This window comes from Podarcis muralis, chromosome 7, assembly GCF_964188315.1.
Source record: "Podarcis muralis chromosome 7, rPodMur119.hap1.1, whole genome shotgun sequence".
NCBI lineage: Eukaryota > Metazoa > Chordata > Lepidosauria > Squamata > Lacertidae > Podarcis > Podarcis muralis.
Genome location: NC_135661.1, coordinates 83,013,459 through 83,028,630, shown reverse-complemented (window position 1 = coordinate 83,028,630; position 15,172 = coordinate 83,013,459). Strand labels below are relative to the sequence as shown.

Here is a 15,172-nt window from a genome sequence, read left to right as displayed (position 1 = left end):
TCTTAAAGGCATGGAGCTGGGGTGCAAACCTAATGTGACAAAGGGTGCAAGGAAATTGCACAAAGGAAATAAAACCAAGAGCAGAGAAGCTGTTACTAGTTCTGGACATGGCAGGAGATGCTCACCCAGGTGGCTGGTCCCAGGGAGGAGGCAGCAGCAGCTGGAATTTGGTGTGAGTTGATCTGATCATTGCAACCACTACATGCCAAGGTATCCATGATGAGGGCCGGCCCTTGATACGGGGTTGGCATTTAAAAATATATATATTATTATTTCAGGAAACTGGGGCGCGCAGAACTTGGTCAGTCAGTCTGGGGCAGTGGGACCAGGCAGGATCCAGAATTTGCTGCCTTTTGAGCTGCCAGTACTGGCTGCCAGCCAGAGCACAGTTTCATCAGGGACAGCAGTGCATTCTGGCAGAAGAGGGGGACCCAGTTCAGTGGGGGAAAGGCAGAGAAGCCCCCCCTCCCCGGACCCCAGGAACAGACCTCTAACCGAGACCCGGAAGAGCAGCTCCTACAGTCTGCAGCCAGACAACACTGGGGTTGGACAGACCCACTCTATAAACTATAAACTTATTCTTAAGCAGCCTAGGTTTACATCCATGCTTTTAATTCCAGAAATTTGGGGTGGAGGGTAGGGAAAGCTGCCGGCATTTGGTCACACGAGAAGTGGACTCTGTACATACTCGGAAGTTATAAATAAGCCATTCTCCCAGACGGGAGGCTTGGTGTTTAAAAAAAAAAGGACCCCATTAGGGTTTTTTAGGAGCAGGTTTAAGGCAGGTGAGTAGTGTCGTGATTAGAATCGGTATGGCCTTAATGCGGATTAAGGTTGCATCGTTCCTGCCTCTTAGCTGCTGTTGTTGGCTCCTGAGAGAGAGAGAAAGAAAGAAAGAGAGAGAGAGAGCGAAAGCCATTGCCTCTAATTTCAACTTCCTTTCTCTTCGCACGAGGATCCGGGGATCCGGGCTGTCATGTTATAGCTGTGTCGGCAGGCGCTCTGTGAAGCCAGGCACCCGTGAGAAGTCCTCTGATGATGGGAGAAAATTGTATGTTTGTGTGTGTGCAAAAATCAGCTTTCCCCCTGGGGGGGGGGATGGAGTTGGCGGGGAGGGGGCAGTGAAAAAGGAGTTTGGTCGATCGGATCTTGCGATTTCCGGCAAAAACGGCCCAGCAACCCCCCCCCCCCCCCCCCGTTTCAGCGTCGCCTTCGCCACTTCTCCCTAAAGGCCCCTTGCTGGTCAACGTGTTGCAATGCTACCGCACAGCTGCGGGCAGGTCAGAGTTTGCAAATTCCGTTTCGAAAATTCAAGCCTTTGCTTTCACCTCGGGGTTGGCTGCTACTCTCCCCCCCCCCCCCGCCCCCGCTCCTGGGACTTCCACAGCAAGCTTGACTCCAGACTTGACACACAAACATACAGCAGGAAGCAGTTTTCTCGCATCACTGCCTCCACGCCAGAAAAGGTTTCGCCTGGTCAGCTCATGGAATCGTAGAATCTTAAGAGTTGGAAGGGACCCGAGGGTCATCTAGTCTGACCCCCTGCAATGCGGGAATCTCAGCTAAAGCATCCGTGATAGATGGCCACCCAACCTCTGTTTAAAAATATCTCCAAGGAAGGCGAGTCCACCGCCTCTCGTGGGAGTCTGTTCCCCTGCCGAACAGCTCTTACTGTCGGAAAGTATTTTTCCGAATGTTTAGTCGGAATCTCCTTTCTTGTAGCTTGAAGGTACTGGTTCGAGTCCTACCCTCCAGAGCAGGAGAAAACAAGCATGCTCTATCTTCTATGTGGCAGCCCTTAAGATATTTGACGATGGCTATCATATCTCCTCTCAGTCTCCTCTTTTCCAGGCTAAACATACCCAGCTCCTTCAACCATTCCTCATAAGGCCTGGTTTCCAGACCTTTGATCATCTTGGTTTCCCTCCTCTGCCCACTTTCCAGCTTGTCAACATCCCTCTTAAAGTGTGGTGCCCAGAATTGGACACAGTACTCCCAAGTGTAATAGTAATAGTAATAGTAATTTATTATTTGTACCCCACCCATCTGGCTGGGTTTCCCCAGCCACTCTGGGCGGCTTCCAACAAAGATTAAAAATACATTAAAATGTCACACATTAAAAACTTCCCTGAACAGGGCTGCCTTCAGATGTCTTCTAAATGTCAGGTAGTTGTTTATTTCCTTAACATCTCGTGGTAGGGCGTTCCACAGGGCGGGCGCCACTACCGAGAAGGCCCTCTGCCTGGTTCCCTGTAGCTTAGCTTCTCGCAGTGAGGGAACCACCAGAAGGCCTTCAGCACTGGACCTCAGTGTCCGGGCTGAACGATGGGGATGGAGACGCTTCTTCAGGTATACTGTACTGAGGCCGTTTAGGGCTTTTTTTATATATATATATAATATTTTTTATTGCTTTTTTCCAAGGTCAAATACATCGTCAATAATTCACCAAAAGCGACTTTACAGAAAAAAAAAGAGATTAGAAAAGATAATATTCATATTTTCCAAACAATTTTTCATAATCTACTGGACTTCCCCACATCCTCCACACCCTGCATTCTTTACAATAAAAAATAACAGCAAATTGTTACCTTGTTTCATGCGTTTTTGTACTTTCATCTAATTATATTTTAGATTTAGGGTACTTGTTGTTGAATCACTTTTTCCCATCATCAATAAAAAAAAACAAAAAAACATTACTCTAAACTTTGGTCTTTTCACGGTCATGACTTAATTTCCAAACATTTTCAAGTTTGATTGCTGAAACTAATTTTCCCAAAACTTAGCAAATTCTCAACATTCATATAACTTATAATGTTTTTGTAAATAGTCCTTATATTTTTTCCAGTCCTCTTCCACTGCCTCTTCTCCCAGATCTCGGATTCTGCCAGTCATTTCGGCCAATTCCATGTAGTCCATCAGTTGCGTATGCCACTCTTCCAGCGTGGGTAACTCCTGTGTCTTCCAATGTTTGGCTATAAGAATTCTTGCTGCTGTAGTTGCATATAAAAAGAAAGTTCTATCCTTCTTTAACACTCTCTGGCCTACAATGCCCAGGAGGAAGGCCTCCGGTTTCTTGTGAAAGGTATACTTAAATACCTTTTTCAATTCATTGTAAATCATTTCCCAGAAGGCCTTCACCCTCGGGCATGTCCACCAGAGGTGAAAGAATGTTCCTTCAGCCTCCTTACATTTCCAACATTTATTATCAGACAGATGATATATCTTTGCAAGTTTGACTGGGGTCATGTACCACCTATATATCATTTTCATAATGTTTTCTTTCAAGGTACTACATGCCGTGAATTTCATACCGGTGGTCCATAACCTTTCCCAGTCTTCAAACATAATGTTGTACCCAATGTCTTGAGCCCATTTTATCATGGCTGATTTGACTATCTCATCTTGAGTGTTCCATTTAAGCAGCAAGTTATACATTCTTGAAAGCACTTTTGTCTTTGGTTCGAGTAATTCTATCTCTAATTTCGATTTTTCCACCTGGAAACCAACTTTTTTATCCTTTTTAAAAGTCTCTTGAATTTGGGCATAGTGTAACCAGTCTCGCACCTTATCTTTTAATTTTTCTAAGCTCTGCAACCTCCAATTGTCTCCAATTTTTTCTATTATCTCACAGTATTTCGCCCAGCCACCCTCCATATTAAGTCTTTTTGAGGCCTTTGCCTCCATTGGTGAAAGCCACCTCGGGGTCTTGTTTTCAAGTAAGTCCTTATATTTAGTCCAGACAATGAATAAAGCTTTCCTGACAATATGGTTTTTAAACAATTTATGAACCTTTACCTTGTCGTACCACAAATATGCATGCCATCCAAAAGCATTGTTAAACCCTTCTAGATCTAGGACATCAGTGTTTTCTAATAAGAACCAATCCTTCATCCAGCAGAAGGATGCAGCCTCATAATATAACCTTAAGTCCGGCAGGGCCAATCCCCCTCTTTCTTTTGCGTCTGTTAGTATTTTAAGTTTTATCCGGGGCTTTTTGCCCTGCCAGACAAACTTCGTGATATCCTTCTGCCACTTTCCAAAACATTCCACTCTGTCCACGATCTGCAGGGTTTGAAACAAGAACAACATCCTTGGCAATACATTCATCTTTACAGCTGCGATTCTTCCCAACAAGGAAAGTTTTAGTCTTGACCAAATTTCTAGATCCTTTTTGATTTCTGACCAACATTTTTCATAGTTATCTTTGAATAAATTCAAATTTTTACCAGACAAATTGACCCCCAGGTATTTCACTTTTTTAACCACACTTAACTCCGTTTCCTTCTGGAACCCATCTATTTCTGAAGATGTCAAATTTTTTGCCAAAACCTTAGTTTTTTGTTTATTCAACTTGAATCCCGCCACCCGACCAAACTCATGAATTAATTCTAAAACTCTTTTTGTACTAGGTTCTGGCTCCTGTAATGTAAAGACCAAGTCATCTGCAAAAGCTTTCAATTTATATTGTTTCCCTCCGACCTGTATTCCTTCCACCAGCTGGTCCTTCCTGATCCTGAGGCCGTTTAGGGCTTTAAAGGTCAGCACCAACACCTTGAATTGTGCTCGGAAACGTACTGGGAGCCAATGTAGGTCTTTCAGGACCTGTGTTATATGGTCTTGGCAGCCACCTCCAGTTACCAGTCTAGCTGCCGCATTCTGGATTAGTTGTAGTTTCCGGGTCACCTTCAAAGGTAGCCCCACGTAGAGCGCATTGCAGTAGTCCAAGCGAGAGATAACTAGAGCATGCACCACTATGGCGAGACAGTCTGCGGGCAGGGAGGGTCTCAGCCTGTGGTCCGACCAAGGCAGAATAAAAAGGTAAAGGTACCCCTGCCCGTACGGGCCAGTCTTGACAGACTCTAGGGTTGTGCGCCCATCTCACCCAAGAGGCTGGGGGCCAGCACTGTCCGGAGACACTTCCGGGTCACGTGGCCAGCGTGACATCGCTGCTCTGGCGAGCCAGAGCCGCACACGGAAACGCCGTTTACCTTCCCGCTATAAAGCGGTCCCTATTTATCTACTTGCACCCTGGGGTGCTTTCGAACTGCTAGGTTGGCAGGCGCTGGGACCGAGCAACGGGAGCGCACCCCGCCGCGGGGATTCGAACCGCTGACCTTTCAATCGGCAAGCCCTAGGCGCTGAGGCTTTTACTCACAGTGCCACCCGTGTCCCACAGAATAGAGTGGTATTATTACTCTTCCTTCTCCAAGGAAGGAGAAGCCACCTTTTGAGGGAGTCCTTTTCGCTGTCAAACAGCTCTTAGCATCCAACAGCTGTTGTTAAGGGCGAAGAGGCAGGACCAGCAGGAAAAAGTTGGCAACCTGGGCATTTGCACCCAGGAAACCCTTACTCTTAGCTATACTGGGCTTTCCGCAACCCTTGCTGGGAAGAGCAGAACTCTTGTTTTTTTCCTTCCCACCTTTTACAGAAGTTTGCTCCTCGTGTGGAAAAAACGAGCCACCTAAACGCACCAACAGATGCCTGGAGCTGGGTGGGGTCTTTTTTTGGGGGGAGACAGGAGACAAAAGATATTTAAAAGAAAAGAAAAAAATGTAGGGAGGGCTTTTGAACGAGATGCGCAGGCCCAGGAGGGGTGGCGGTGTTGGCAGCAGGTCTGAAGAGGCCCGAATCTGCAAAGATCGGATCTTTCCCTTGGATCATAGGATTCTGCACCCACCCAGGGAGCAGCCGTCTCAAGCTTGTTTGGGGTGTAATTACGTGCCTGGGAGTGGCTGGCACGCTGCCGAAACGGAACTCGGGCCCGCAGGCAGAGGCGGGAACTTGTACGTTTTGTGTAGTCTCTGGGAGATAAGATGGCAGCCCGGGATAGTGCCAGCACGTGCCAGTCGTTTTTGCCAAGGAGGCGTTTGGGTCCTCCTTGCCTCGCCTACGCAAAATCCCCTTTCCTCAGAACGCGTTAGGCCAGGGTAATTGCTGCCTCTTCCCCAGCGCAACTCCTCAGGTTGGGCTGCTGTTGAAAGCACAAGCCAGTCGGAAAAAAGGTTTTAACAAGTTCATTCCAAAATCCACCGATGCAAATGGTCGCGTTATGTTGCTGGATAAATCCTGCCCAGCTTTCTGTCATTTGGGTGGAAGCAGAAGCTCTGAGGCATGAAAATTATGGCCTTTCCCCTTTTATTTATTCCTTGTACAGTGGTACCTCGGGTTACATACGCTTCAGGTTACATACGCTTCAGGTTACAGCCTCCGCTAACCCAGAAATAGTGCTTCAGGTTAAGAACTTTGCTTCAGGATGAGAACAGAAATCATGGTCCGGCAGCGCGGCAGCAGCAGGAGGCCCCATTAGCTAAAGTGGTGCTTCAGGTTAAGAACAGTTTCAGGTTAAGAACGGACCTCCAGAATGAATTAAGTACTTAACCCAAGGTACCATTGTATCTTAACCAGAAGTATATGGAGGGTCATGCCTACCTGCTTAGCATCTGAGGCTGTAAGAAGACTCCTGCATGTTTTAGATTTGCGTAGAAGCTTTTCTTGTTGTTCTGCAGTGATGGGAGAAGCTGAACCTATTTGGGGTTTCTTTCACATAAATCTTAAAGGTGAAGGAGCCTTTTCTGGAGTAAGAGTAGAAGCTCCAGTTCAGTTTAGCTTCTGCAGTGTTTTAAACCAGGGGTGGGGAAACTGATGTTTTGGGAATCCATCTCGTAGTAAGCTCTGGCCAGTCACGGTCAGGGATGATGGGAGTTGTAGTCTGACAAGATCTGTAGGGTTGCAGGTTTCATGCCCCAGCAACAGAGGCTTAGGAGATTATGCAAGTTCACCCAGTGACTGAATTTGCAATAGATCTGGGACAGGCGAAAGAAAGGTGTTCTTCACATAACACAGTTCCGTTTATGGAATCCATAAGGTGTGGTGATGGCTGCAGGTTCGGACACTTTTAAAACGGAATTAGATTTATGGAACATAGGTCTCTCGGTGGTTATGAGCCCCGATAGCTCCATAGAACCTCCAGTTCAGATTCAGTATATCTCTAAATGCCAGGTGCCAGGGAGGACTATGGCTTGCGTATCCCACAGTCTTCCGAGAAACAGCTGGCTGTCCGCTGGGTGCAAGACTCCATGGACTTTGGGTCTGATCTGGTGTGGCAATTCTGAACTTCTTTTGTAGTTGCTGACCAAGGACATATGGCATTTTTGCAGGGGGGACACCCTGCTTTTGGCTGCAGCACTCGCAGGATAGCTGGCGTTGGTTGTGAGAACTTGTGGGTTTTCCATCTCAAGACTGAGAGTGGCATACAGTGTCCTTGTTCCGTTAGCATGAGGATTTACGCTGGTGCAACTGAACACAGGCACGCCCTCCCAAAACCAGCTTCAGAAGGTGGGGGGAATCCCACGCAGATTTATTGGGGGGGACAATACGGGGAGGAGAGGAGAGATGGTCCCCACTGTACAAGCAGAAAGCCTTGTGCTAAGGAAACGAGTGACTTAACACTACTTTGGATTCAACCCTCTTTTCACTGGAAATCATAGAATCATAGAGTTGGAAGGGTCTATGCTACAGAGCTGCATAGAAGTCCATTCATTCATTTATTTATTCACAGAAGCATAGAATGGTAGAGTTGGAAGGGACCTCAGCGGTCATCTAGTCCAACCCCCTGCCATGCAGGGATCTTTCTGCCCCACGTAGGGATTGAACCCACGACCCTGAGATTAAGAGTCTCGTGCTCCACTGACGGAGCTATCAAGATGTGTTTTATCTATTTGATATATTTATTTGAATCTATTTCTACCCCATCCTTCAGTAGACAGAAAGTGGGAAAGACCCCCCACTGAACTCCTGTTGCATATCACCCATCATACTATGAACATGGTTTAGAAAAGTGGCCAGGAATCTGTTGCCCTGCAGCTCCCATCGTTCTTCACAGTCAGATATGCTGGCTGGCACTGATGGGGACTGGAGCTCACCAACAACTACAGGACCACAGTACAGTGGTGCCTCACAAGACGAAATTAATTCGTTCCGCAAGTTTTTTCTTTGTGCGAGTTTTTCGTCTTGCGAAGAACGGTTTCCCATAGGAATGCATTGAAAATCAATCAATGCGTTCCTATGGAAACCGCCTTCAGACCAGGTCCGGGGACAGTCTGTCCCCCGACCTCTTCTGAAGGCTGGGGGGGGGGGACAAGGGCTTTTCTTCCCACCCCCAGCATTTTAAAAAACCCCGGGACAGCGGAGGACTTCTCCGCTGTCCTGGGGCGATTTAAAAGCCCCCGGGAAGGCAGGCAGGGGGGAGCAAAGACTTTTGCCCCCCCATGGCCTTCAGAAGAGGTCCAGGACCTCTTCTGAAGGCCGGCGGGGGGCAAAAGTCTTTGGTGTCCCCCCCCCCCCCGCCTGCCTTCAAAAGCCGTCCGGGATAGCGGGAAGCGCTTCCCTGCTATCCCGGACCGCTTTTAAAATGCTGCCGGTGGGGAGCAAAGCCTTTCGGCCCCTGCCGGCCTTCCTGGACCTCTTCTGAAGGCCGGAGGGGGGGGAAAGGCTTTGCTCCCCACCGCCAGAATTTAAAAGAGGTCCCCGGAGATTTCCCAATGGGCTTTCTTCTTGCGAAGCAAGCCCATAGGGAAATCCGTCTTGCGAAGCGCCTCCAAAACGGAAAACCCTTTCGTCTTGCAGGTTTTCCGTCTTGCGAGGCATTCGTCTTGTGGGGCACCACTGTATAAAAAAATTCCTTCCAGTAGCACCTTAGAGACCAACTATGTTTGTTATTGGTGTGAGCAATTGTGTGCATGCACACTTCTTCGGATGCTGCAGGTTCCCCATCCCAGTATCATCATGCCCTGGATTTTTTTTCTGCAGTGTTGAGATCCTGGCCCACCTCCCACCTGTGGACACAGGGGCCATTCCTTCCTGACCCACCTCCTACCTGTGGACACAGGGGCCATTCCATCCTGACCCACCTCCCACCTGTGGACACAGGGGCCATTCCATTCTGACCTATCTCCCACCTGTGGACACAGGGGCCATTCCATTCTGACCTATCTCCCACCTGTGGACACAGGGGCCATTCCACCCTGACCCACCTCCCACCTGTGGACACAGGGGCCATTCCGTGCCCTTCCTCTGCCCATTTGGTTGGCACGTCGTGTGCTCAGAGGACCTCATTTGGTTCAGAGGCTGCCAGCTGCTGATTCTTACGCTAGGGATCCGTTTCTGGTGAATTGCATCCTCCCCTCTGCCCCCTCCCCCCCGAAAGAGCCTGGTGTGATGATAAAATAGCATGCCTGGAAGTTTCTGCAGAGTATCCGTCCTTCAAACAGCCCCTTGGAACAGGGGGAATTGCTAGTTTCCGACCAGGGCAGTTGGCAAAACAAACAACGGCAGAAGGCCCTGGGGGCGGGTGGGAAGGTAGCAGCGCTGCTTGACTTCCCTGTTTCGACAGAAGTCAAGCCACCCACATTTCCCCAGCGTGACTGAACAGTTGATCCACGTGGAAAGTTTAAGCAGGTGGGCGGACCGGAGCCTGGCTCCCCCGGGGCCTTTCCCTACGGGAAGAATGGCCCCCTAAGTAACCAACTTCTGTTTGCGGTCCAGCTTACTCCCTTCTGTGGTCTGCGTCTTTCCTGGTCCTGCCGCTTCCTGGCCTGCGGCAACGGCCTGACGCTAGAACTGTGCTGAAAATTCAACGCAAACACCCCTTCATTTCCCCCCAACCATTCTGCATCAGTTAACGAGGAAAGAAATGGTGCTTTAAAATTATCAGAGGGGAGAGAAGGCTCCCAGTGAAACTCTCAGGTGTGCGGTGCAGGGTTCTCGATGCAAGGACTTTTCCTTCTGAGGTGGCACAGAAGGGTTCATGAGTGTCTTTCATTCTATAAATTGCTGGTCCCATGGTCTGCCGCCTTCCTGGGTGCCCATGTGTCAGTCAAATCCCAGGGGAAGACTTCATGGAGGTCAGGAAGTGCGGGCTGCAGAAAATGCTTGCAGGATAGAAAATTGCACCCACTCCGCTACTTTGCAATGATGAAATAGGCTTGAAATCCTGCACCGACCCCAAATTCTAAATAAGTTATTAAGAAAGTGCCCCGAGAATGAGAACGCCGCGAGGAATTTGCTCCCATGAGATGTTACAGTGGACATCAACATGGCTGGCTTTAATAGAAGATTAGACAGAAGCAGAAGACCAGCTGCAGGAATTATGCTGGTCTGTGAACGTAATAAAGTAGATTCATTCATGCAGTTGCAGGAAAGCATAAGTAGGCCCTGCTTGCAAGATGCTGGAGCAGATGGTCTATGGCCTGATCCAGAATAGCTCTTATTATGTTCCTATTGCCAGATCCTTCTTCCGGATACAGAAGCACTGGGAGAATCTGGATCTATGGAATGCGAAACCCTTGCCTCCCTGTTTACATGAGAAACTTATACACAGCCTTTTAGTACTTCGCCTCCAAAGTGGCTTAACAAACATACCTAAGCCAGTGCAAATGAACTGAGTTCAGCAGTACACGTTCGGAGTAGAAATGGTTAGGAATGCACTGCAAGAGATCAACAGCAGTAGCCACAGAGCTATAAACCCTACAGGCAGAGATTAAATAAGGATAAATCCAAAAGACGACAGAGGAGGCAATTTCTGGTAGCCACCCAGTCTCTATTGATTATCTTGGCGAGTTTGCTGGTTTTTATGGGAGAAGCCTGCCTAGAAACGCCATTCAAGGCTTCATAGTCTTATCCCCATTTTACAGCTGAGGGAAACTGAGGCTGACAGACACCATGAACCACTCACAAGGTCACAAGGACAGTAGATAGAAACCGATCTCATCCTCTTATCTCTGGAGATGTAACACTGGAAAGTCCCAAAATAGCTTGGGAATTTCCTTAGCCCGATAAGCTGGGGCTGTTCAATGGAGACAGCCTTATCTCTGTCTTTGCAGCTGTAAAACATAAATCCTCAATTTACAAGAGACCACAGCCTCCCTCCGCAAGAGTCATGTGGAAACGAAAAGCGTTGACTGCACCAAACTTTGAAGAAGGGAAGTGGAAGTCTGACAGTCAGGTTTCTTCTGAATACTGCTGTTGGAGCAGCGTTGAGACTTGTGGGGTGTGTGCCCTGAGGACTTTCCACTGAGGTACCCCAAGTTAGTCTCAAAGAGTCTTGGGCCATCTTAAAGGCTATAATACAATGTACTGTGGCACGAGGTTTTGTGGACTCAAGCCCACTTCCTCAGGTGCGTGAAATGAAATCTTAGCTGGCAGGTACAGAAAAGAGAAAACTTTGAGGAGGTGGTGCGTAGCTAAATGGCAGGGAGATGCAAAAATTATGGTCAATGATAGCCAGGTTTGATTCCTGGTTCTTGGAGATGAGTCAAGTTCAGGGTGTGTATACGTCTTTCGAAAGAACTAGGACCAGGTTTTTATTCTTAATAGCATCATCAGCTGCCTCCTTTCTCTTTGCCACCCTAAAACTCTTGGACTTTTCAGGGCGCCTTGATTTGCAGAGCATAGCAGGTAGTACTATTTTATCTCCACACCAGTGAAAATATTTGGCTGTCTATTTCTACAGATTGCTACTGGTCTGCCACTAAGCTTTTCCACCCCCCTAGTCAGTTGACAATCCAGCAATGATGGCTAGTGATAGATAATCGCAAGTTCTTCGCTGTATGTTTAATGTTTTGTGATCTGCTATGAGAGCTTATTTGATCAGGATAGAAACAGAGAAGACTACCTTCATTTCTTCTTGGGCAGCTTAGGCCCCTTCTCCTCTGCCTTTGTTGCTGATAAATTTTAAATAATAAAATTTAATTCTTACCCTTTAAATGGGAACCATCAAATGAGTAGCAGCATATACACCATACCTTTAAAGCACATTCAAATCACACACACCCCCAAATAATCCTGGGAATTATAGTTTGCTAAGGGTGCTTGGAATTGCAACTCTGTGCGTAGGTAAACTACAGTTCCCATGATTTTTATTTTTATTTTGCAGGGGGAGGAATGGTCTTTGAATGTGCTTTAAAAAGATGCTGCGTACACAGCCGCCATACCGGCAGATTTTTAAAAATTAAAGAAAGCATCACCCTAACATGCAGACAGGAATTAAGCAAGTGAAACTTTCCCTCCCTACTTGCATTTCCAGGCCAGGAAAATCTTCACATTTCTGTTTGCTAAATTAACTAAATTTCTGCTTGCCAGCCTGCTGTTAATGGCGCAAGAAAGAGATGCGGGCCGTAGAACCAGGAGAAACCGTGAGACAGGGCGCCTGGGAAAAGTTTTCCCAAAACAAGAATTTCTGCTTGCCATGCAGCTATCAAATGTCTCTCTCCTTCCCCCGACTCTTGTTCTGAACTCCACGTTCACTTAAATGCAAAATGGGCATACCCTGGGCATTCTCCTTCGCCAAGCACTGCATGCTATATTTTTTTTTTTAAGGGGGTGGAATGATGAAGAAGAAAGGGATCTTTCCCCTTGAACATCACAGTCTTTGTCCTGGAGATGGGAACATGCAGGGCAGCTGATTTGACCATGTATGTGGGACGAGATGGGATGAGGAGCTGGAGTCAAAGCTTCTTTGATCCTGCGAGGAAGAGAAGCTTAAAAATAGACTCTTCCTGTACCATAAATAGATGCTGTGTCAGTGTCAGACGGCTGCAAATATGGGGCTTCGTTTTGGGGTGTGTCTGTGGCCTGTGGCAGTTCGCTTTCAGAGAGAGGGAGAGAACGCCTGCAGAGGGCTGGAGCTGAACCAGAGAGCCCTGGGTTCAAATCCCCACTCAGATGGAAACTCGCTAGATGGCCAAAGCATCCTTTTTCTCTCTCTTAACCGACCTTACTAGGAAAGCTGCGGCCAGGTTATGGGAAGAAAGTTAGGAAGCCCCTAAGGAAATAAAAAGCACCACTTTACATCCCATTGCTTTTAAACTCTGGAATGGAAGTCCCAGTCAATTTAGCGCAGAATTTACTTCTGACTAAACACACAGAGGGATGCGGGTGGTGCTGTGGTCTAAACCACAGAGCCTAGGGCTTGTTGATCAGAAGGTTGGCAATTCAAATCCCCGCAACAGGGTGAGCTCCCATTGCTCGGTCCCTGCTCCTGCGAACCTAGCAGTTCAAAAGCACATCAAAGTGCAAGTAGATAAATAGGTATCACTCCGGTGGGAAGGTAAACGGTGTTTCCGTGCGCTGCTCTGGTTCGCCACAAGTGGCTTAGTTTTGCTGGCCACATGACCCGGAAGCTGTACGCCGGCTCCCTCAGCCAGTAAAGCGAGATGAGCGTGCAACCCCAGAGTCGTCCGTGACTGGACCTAATGGTCAGGGGTCCCTCTACCATTTTAAACACACAGAGGACCAGATTCCTATGTATAAAGGAGCAAGGTCTTGTTGCAGTGTGGCAACCTTGCTCGCCCTCAGTCCCAGGATCTGTGAAATGGGGAGAAGGATAATGTACGTAGCAGGCTCAAATTGTTTCTGAAGTTGCACTTGACGCAGAAATATGCAGTTAGCCATTCCTGAGTCGTGGCAAAGCATGGGGAGGGCCATACAGGGGCAGTGGTCATAGGGCAGCCTTCGCCACTGCAGATATTTTTGCCTATAACTGCTAAGGCTTGGGTGAATGAGAATTGTACAGTGGTACCTCGGGTTAAGTACTTAATTCGTTCCAGAGGTCTGTTCTTAACCTGAAACTGTTCTTAACCTGAAGCATCACTTTAGCTAATGGGGCCTCCTGCTGCTGCTGCTGCGCCGCTGGAGCACGATTTCTGTTCTCATCCTGAAGCAAAGTTCTTAACCTGAAGCACTATTTCTGGGTTAGCGGTGTCTGTAACCTGAAGCGTATGTAACCTGAAGTGTATGTAATCCGAGGTACCACTGTAGTCCAAAACTTATGAAGTTGGCAGAGGCTGGCGTGGGATTTAAATAAGAAATGGATTTACAAGCAGGTTTCCAGAGCTCCTGTTTGGCTCTTGTTCCTGTTATTGATGTACGCATTAGGATGTGGCGTCTTCCTGGAGATCTGGAAGCAGAAACCTGGGATCCACCCAAGCAGTCCCCTCTGGCGTTTCGGATTCCCCATCGCTATTAATTGACTCCACTCTCACATACTTCCGAAATTTGACCCTCCAGAGGCAACAGAATCTTGCCCGGGAACCCGGGCTGGAGTTTGGCATAGCTGCAAAGAAGCGTGGTAGGGTGTGGAGGATGAGGTTGCCAACTTCTTTATCCAGCCCATGCTCCTGTGCTTTTTAACTTGCCACTTGGTTCGCAGGTGTCGGCTGGTGCTTATCTGCATGAGGCGAAAAAGCTTGTCCCTGCTGATTTCCATGCATCGAGTGATTTATAAGGGCATAGAAGCAGTCTAATCTTGGTTTTTCTGGTCAGTTGGCAACCATGTGATAACTTAGGATATCTACATGTCATTGGAACAGGCAAGGGCAGAAGGGCACACCGAATGAGAGGCATCAAAAGTCAATGCCAGCCAGCAAAAATAAATAAATTAAAATGCCATTAGTTTCAATTGCTCCTCTTCATAAAGGAAAATTTCCAGAGGGCTGGATTAGAATGTTTCTGGATCCCAGCTTCCTCTTCCTTTGCTTTACTTGCAGGTAGGTTTCTGTTGAATGTGGGAGCATTTGAAGATGGTTTGTGGAATAGTAGGAAACCTTAGGGAAATAAGACAATTGTGATATGTGCACCGACCCCTCTCGCTCTCCAGGCTTCAGGAAGCTCTGTGCAACCCTCGAGAGACCGGCGCGACTGCCTGCAGCCCCGGGCTTCGCGCAGCTCTGCGCAAGCCTGGGGAGACCGGCGCGACTTCCCGCCGGGCTCCCTAGGCTTGCGGATAGCAGGCTGTTTTCGGGGCTGGGGTTGGGGGAAGCTCGGGCTTCCCCCTTTATTCCCCCCCCCAAAAAAAACTAGGTACGTCCTATGGGGCGGTGCGCCCTATGGGGCGAAAAACATGGTAATTTTTGGCAAGGTGTATTACAGTTGTACCTCGGGTTACATACGCTTCAGGTTACAGACTCCGCTAACCCAGAAATAGTACCTCGGGTTAAATACTTTGCTTCAGGATGAGAACAGCTCTGGCAGCGTTCTGGCAGCGCGGCAGCAGCAGGAGGCCCCATCAGCTAAAATGGTGCTTCAGGTTGAGAACAGGTTGAGAAAATGGTGCTTCAGGTTGAGAACAGTTTCAGGTTAAGAACGGACCTCCAGAATGAATTAAGTACTTAACCCG

General features: G+C 48.0%; 1 protein-coding gene across 1 annotated transcript in view; it reads left to right on the top strand.

The window, feature by feature from the left end:
* Window positions 1–15,172, top strand: part of B9D2 (B9 domain containing 2) — an 87,255-nt gene that overhangs the window by 59,686 nt on the left and 12,397 nt on the right. The gene's annotated exons all lie outside the window — the stretch shown is intronic.